Below are 7,715 nucleotides of genomic sequence, written 5' to 3' on the forward strand. Positions count from 1 at the left end.
CAAATTTAAATTGGAATTAAGAATGCTTTTATAACAAAATTATAGATTCGAATAGACAAATTTAAATATAATATGTACTAAGCTTTATATACACCCTAACACTAGTCTAGACTATTAAAAGATAATCCTAATTTAATAGCTGAAACGCTTTGAAAACTGTACTTAGCGTCTTATCAAATCTATTGCTTCATAATTGCTGGGAACCGCCGTTATCCTCTATTGTCCATGGATCTAAGCCGATACAGAATTAACGGTAATTACTAATAGTCTAATACAGGGCCGGATCGGATAAGGTAGGACAACAATAGGTGTTTATTCGAGACCAAAGACTTAAAAAGCCCATACAATCATGACTGAAATATCTTACATTAATCATCAATTTATTGAATTACTACAAATGAAAAAAAAAAAAAATAATATATTAATAAATGAGGTTTAAGTTTCTATTTAGTTTTAGTTATTTTTGTGAATTTTTTATGTTCTAATATAACTGATGTTTATAAAATTTGTGAAGACATATTTTCTTGTATATTTCAAGCATAGGTACATGTTGTTTTAGGACTTAAAAAATAAATGTATATTGCGTAACAATTACCGTATTTAATAATAAAAGACCGTCTTTTATTGACATAACCTTTACACATTTAAAGAAAAAACTTTTTAACCGGATTAAAGTTATGTTTTATTATAAATTACCACGTCACCGTGACCACGCACGCCGTAAAGCACGCGAAACGTCGGATAAATTTAAAATTATGTTAAATAATTGTAAATTTATAAAAATACATAACTTTAATCCGGTTAAAAAGTTTTTTCTTTAAACAAAAGTCTGGTTACTACAAGTCTAACGTACTACTAGTCTGGTATGAAGCTAGGACTAGGTAATACTTATATTTTGCAAGTACGGCCCATGGCTATTACTGAATGGTCCCAGATTCCTTACTCGGCAGAATTAACTGCTCATTATGCGATCGTCACACTGACAGAATAATCGCTGATAAAACCACCAATTCAATGGATTTCCAAACTGTCTGAATGATTGTATTGAAATTATTGAATATTGCAATGAAAGTTTTTCTGCTGATTGAGGATCTGATGTCATGCGGTATTTTTAATGATTAGATCTGCATATTTATTGTTATGAAGTGTATTTTTAATTTTTACAGAACATGTTTAACCACAGAATAGTCTGAATTAATAAGGAGCAATTAATATTATTACAGATATTATTAATCGTATTGGAAATATATACTTTCATCAAATACCCTTGTTTGGGCTTTTACTTCTTTCATTACCAGTTGCCAGAGCAATTACAATACTCCTAACAGATCTTAATACATAATTTTTGACCCTTCATCTGTTTCATTGTTATCTTAATAGTTATCCTATGGGCCTTTAACAAATTCTTCCATTTGTCTCTCATCTTCGCTACTATTTTCCAACCTTTCCCAGCTCTCTCTTTGATTTCTTCTTCCTAGGTTTCTGGCCTTCTCTTATTCTCGCATTGAGCTATTCTCAGCAAGGGTCTTACGACACGACGTATGTTATTTTGTAGGCTCCGTTTTTACTTTAATTTTCAACCAACGCACACACTAACACCAAACACTCACATACAATTCACGTTTATATCAAACAGCAAAATAATAATCAGCAACACAATGTCCGAAACATTCCCTTAATTCTATATAACAATAAGCATTATTACACAAGCTCTTTTAGTTTACAAGAAATAGTTCGACAGCTAACGCCCAAAACGTTGTGAACAATCAGAAGAACGATAAATAAACGCGTGCCCACTTACTAATTTAGCTAATAATCATTCGATAAGGAGCCGAAAGGTCGAAATAGGTGCAGCGAATGTAATTTACAGCAAACCGCATATTTATTGCTAAAACCCTTTTATGCGAATAAAAACCTTATTCATATGCATTTAAGGTTAAGTGGATCTAACGGTATTTCATAAGTGTTGTCCTAATGATTGGTTGTATAATTCTTAAGGAGGCTTAACATAAATTAAGTTGTGTAATAGTCCCTCAGTTGAAGTGTGCCGACTTAGGTGGCTCATAGTACCTTAAGCACTTAGCACATTAGATTTTTTTTTTATATAATAGGGTGGCAAACGTGCCTCGGGGACGCCGCTTCTGGACACAAATTTTTAGTGTGTGCGCTGCCGGCTTTTGAGGGAGGTGTACGCTCTTACTTTGAATAGTTGGAGGTTGTATCTCTCAGGGAAGAGCTCCAACGGTAGTCGATTCCACAGTTCGCTAGTTCGCAAAAGAAGACTTCCAGCCGTCAAGGTGATGTTGATGAAATTTTGCATTGATACGGCTCGTACGGTGTAGAAACGAGCCTGGAGGGATCAACCCAAACAATTCTTCAAAACACTCAGCATAGTAGGTTTGTAGAAAACGCAAAGAGACGCAATATCTCTGCGTAGAGAGAGATAATCAAGCCGATCGAAAACGTTGGAGATTGACAATTCGACACGCCCTTCTCTGAATTTGGTCAGAAGAAAGAAGCTGGTATTTGGACGCACCAGCCAAGAGATGTGAGCATATTCCATATGAGGTCGTACTTGAGCCTTGTATAGCTGCTTAGAAGTATATAATGTAATTCTAAAACGTCTATAGTAACTCATATAATCATATATGTACCCGACCATATTTATTCTTGGTTCTGTGGGATACAACGAGCAGAGTAGGTACGCTGAGAATTCGCGCTTGTGATATACTTAATAAAACAATTACATGGTAAGGATAGTGATTTGAGAGTACGACAGTACCTTAGACTTAATGTGCCTGGAGGGTACGTCAGTTAACATCGTCTGCCGTTACTTCTAACCTTATGAAAAGGGCACATATGTTTCGCTATATTACTTTAGTTAACGAATTACATAGGTTAACCTTTTTTATTGTCCGTTGAGTGAACCGACAATAGTTCTACTACTTGTTAGGTAGTTAAATTTGACATTTTTTAAATTTATAATTCTTTACTTTGTTTTTTAATTATGCATTCATGTCGATTTAGGGTCATCTGTTAGAAAAGAATTGTGTTTTGTGTAAATAAAACTAAATGAATAAATATTAAAATTTGTTGATTGGTCGAGATTTTCATTTGGAGTTATCGATTCAGTTCTAAGACTTTAAAATATATGCAATTAGATTTAAGTATGGAAAGATATTGGGGATTGGATTGTTTCCTAGGGGAATAAGATTTCTTGTAGTCTCAGAAATATCTCGAATTAAAATAGAAATCTGACACATGTCAATTTTCCCAAATCCCACTATTAAATAAATATTTCAATATAATTGTTGTATCGCGCGTAATAAGCCTTAGGTCGAAAACACTCACGTAAAATCAATTTATTAGGAATTGAATGTTCCAATAGACCAATGAACGTTAATATTTATATGCAATTACACGTTTGCCGCAAATGTTACGTAAATCTTTGACACAAAAATTAAAAAGTCGATTGTGTAAAATATTTTTTAGTCTATGTTGAAATTGTACAATATCTAAACGATATAAACTATAGTTTAATATAAAGGGATGAATTCTTTCCCACAAACTTGTCTGTCAAAGTTTTACTAAAATCTGACATGCCGGTTTCCTCACAGGGTTTCTCATAATAATTCAAGTGGAAAGCCTAAACACATTACCTAGGAATACCTGCTCCAATATAGGTATATGTAACTTTCAAATCCGGTTTTTGAAGTTTTTATAAACTCGAAGGAAAATTAGCTGCATACGATCTTCATAACTCTTGTATATATGTGTATAAATAAACGAATTAACACAAAATACACTTTTATAAAAGATTAAATCACAAATAAGGATTATTATTATATCATACATTTTAAAGCATTTTCATAACGTTTTATTAAAGGAATTATTAATTTTACCAACACGATAATTCAATTAATAATAACGTAGATATTGCATTGATAAATATATTGCGCAATTTACATGTTACGAACAGTGTTGCCCCAATTCAGGCGCCTCCATCAAACTGTAAACGGAATCCTCTTTCGTATTTGCCAGTTATTTGGTAAAAGTTTAGTGGGTCAGCAGAGTTGGGAAAAACAGAAATACGACGCTTGATTTATTAGCGTGGTACGTTGTGGTTATTTTTATTAGAACGATGTTCAGTGGATTAATACATTTTCCAAATAAAGGTGTTTAATTTCTTGCGCAATAGTTGGTATTATTACGGTAATTAAATTTGTAGAAACAGCAGTGTCCAGGTCACCAAACCTTAATTTTCGATTAATGGAGTAATGTAATCTTTTACATTGTTCAGGAAACCTGTAAAAGATCATAGTTATTATAAAACATTAACTTACTACGTTATGGTTGAAGTGACTTACTAGTTAGCTAACTAAAAGTGTAGTGAAATGTGACCTTAAGCTTGTGTTAATTTTAGAAGTTATACTTTTGGCGCGTTAGGGAAAAATGATGAGAGTAAATTTTTACGATTCGCGCGTCCACCGTCACAAAAAACCGACACCCTGAAGTTAGATATAGTCAACATTTTAGTTTTTTTTGAAGTTATACTTCTTTTGGCGCGTTAGAGTTTTAGTTTAGTAGTTTTTTCTACAAACATGGGATAAGGCGAAAGATAACATTTTTGAAAATATTTTTATCTTGTTACGCCAAAGTAGTATAACTTCTGACGCGTGTACATTAGTACATACACGTTTTTTTTAATCTATATAATTCTAGGGAAAAATTAAGAGTCTTTAGCGGTAATATGCCTGCTAATTTGAACAATATCATCTAACATATTATGCTAAAATGAATTTATTTATTACCCATAGCATATATAAACAAAATATATACGAATACTAGAACAATGAACCTTTAACTAAAAAAACCTTAAAATTATAATAACTAAAATATATTATCAAAACAAGTTCCTTTCCGAAGAAGTATCTGCCAGAAGCAGCGTTCCCCCTTTGAATAGCTAGACTAATTCTTTGTCCGAGGTAGCTGCCAGCTCTTCCTGTGATGTGGACTAATCTTTTTGCTATTTCTAGCGCTAGGACCCCACGGGCCAAGTGTCTCGACACCGAATGGGACAAAATCATATTCGGAGCCTAGACCCCTGTATTTGCAAGCCTAAATTATCCTTTTGTTTTGAAGTTGTTTAAAAATATTAACAGTTTTCTTAAGGACATAGACCGGCAAAACTTTGATCCTATTACATTCCAAATTAATCTCTAGAATATTCCGTTAAGCTATATTTGGTACCTACAAGTTGCGTAATGATATAATAATTAAGATAACGGATTTAATTATATGGAGTTGATTTAGTGAACAATGATAAATGACTCACTTTGATGTACTAGTTTAATTGATTTCTCTCCCGCTTAGGTAATATTGATTTTACCGAATAATATTATCACGCGACTTCGGCAAGGTTCTTTAATGAATATACTCCGTATATACTTTTAGTTATTGAATTTCATTCACGGAGAAACAAAAACAAGAATTATACTTTATCAGAAAGGAACCTGAATTTTTTGAGAACGTCGTTAGTTTTTTAACAAACTTTACGCTGTATCAGATGTACAAATATTCATTGAAACAATTGAAAACGGTATTTTAATCTTCATATATTATCATTCTTTGTTATACTTACAATAATATATGCATACAGTATTTTAGTGTGATAATTCAACAAAATACTATAGTCGTATTTTTAATTAGACGAAGCCAACTGACAGTAGCTAATGTCACTTTGTAAAATAATGTTGCCATATTTAAAGTAATAGTGATGCGTTCAGTTCTTGTTCAATCAGATGAATGAACAATGAGTGTGAATAGTCAATCATTTCAAACAATAAAAGAATATTATTTCTATTTTAAAATTGTATAAAAGTGCTCTGATATAAGTTAGGTACTAATACTATGTAACTACAATCAGTTTTTTGACGTCTTATTACAAAGCGCGGCGCGGCGACTAGTGCTATCACCGATCATTAATTCAGGGGTTTTTACTTTGTCACAACACTATTTTTATTTCATTAAAAACTGACAACACCGTAAACGTCAGTTGACTTCGTCTAATTAAAAATTCGACTATAGAAACGGTAGATATTTAAATCAGGAATAAACAAAAACAAAATATAAAAACTCGATAATATTGCATTTTTAATATATGTATTTCTCATTTAGTTACGCAAAGATTAAGATATGAATGGCCTGTGACCCAAGGCGCGCCTTTCCAGAAATCATGAGATTTATTAACATTCAATGGCAGGTTCCCTTTCACTGGTAGGCGCGTCAGGTCATCCCACTAAATACTAAACTGGTCCTATACCAGCTAGTTTATTCGGCGCAAAGCTAGATTTATTTGTATAGGAAATATATTTTACAGTTAGTATAATATTATAGGAATATATTTTAATGTCTCAAAAGTTTATCGTGTATTGAAAATAAATGAACGAAAATTTTGTTTGTACATAAGTAAATGAAGTCAATTGCCATGCCCAAAATTTATTTTCGGCTAAAACTTCCGGGAATCACTAATTATTGAGACTCGGAAGGCAAAATGTCTATAAAGGTGACGTTGAAATGTGTCTAACTCAAGTTCTTATGGGTGGATACGAAACTTTGAACCCCCAGTAATATGCGATTACAAAAGTCAAAACAATATTAGAGTTTTTATTGTACTAATATATCCTAACATATACCTATTATTTTAGAAAATATCTTTTTTGTGATTCTACCTACTATAGAAATATATAAATCAAAGTCTCTAGTAAGTACTAACATTATTACTAAAGCATAAAAGTTTTACGAAACTCCGTTTTTATAGTCTTTGAAAGTACTAAAGGCGCCAAGCGGTTTACATGTTTTTCTTCGTGTCATTAGAATAATCGACGTTCATTGAATATCATTAAAGTAATGTATGCAGAATTCATTTACCGCACCAATCAATGGTAATGCTCAAATTATTCTGTCACGAGAGATTGATACATATTCACAAGTCACATAAAATTAATGTGTAGACTATAATTTAACCGCATATTTAGTGAAAAAGCCCTCTCGTGTAAAAATCTACTATATAAAAATAAGTCGGGTTTTCCTTCCTGATGCTATAACTCCAGAACGCAAGAAACGGTTTCCACGGTTTTGCATTCGTTGGAAAGGTCTCGGGCTCCGTGAGGTTTATAGCAAAGAAAATTCAGAAAAAATTTCAACAGAAAAGCGGGATCACCAAAAGAAATGTTACATAAAACGAAGCCATCTGGTGGCGAAACGGAGTTCGCCGAGTTTGCTAGTAGAATTATATTTTTGAATCAGGAGTGTTTTGACGATGATAAAAACTACTTAATTTTAAACTACTATGTAAGAAAACAAAAGATACATATGAAAGCTACTTACTTCGCTGGCACCCAAAATGAGTATTGCCAGGAGACAAGAGAACGTCACCTTCGACAACGACATCGACATCGACAACTTGCGCTGATACCTACTTGTGAAACGCCCATGGAACTCTGGCATTGAGAGTGTCCATGGGCGGCGGTATCATTTAACATGAGGTGAGCCTCTTGCCCGCTTCCCCTCTGTTCTAAAATTGGTTCTATATTGACAGTTACGATTTCGTCATTGTCTTGAAAATTTGCCGGCGGCAGATATATCCAATTTATTTAGAACTTTTAATAGATTCTACTCTTTTAAAAGAAGCTCTTCCATGGAGTCATTCGTTC

The sequence above is a fragment of the Pieris napi genome, chromosome 19 (assembly GCF_905475465.1).
Source record: "Pieris napi chromosome 19, ilPieNapi1.2, whole genome shotgun sequence".
Classification (NCBI taxonomy): Eukaryota; Metazoa; Arthropoda; class Insecta; order Lepidoptera; family Pieridae; genus Pieris; species Pieris napi.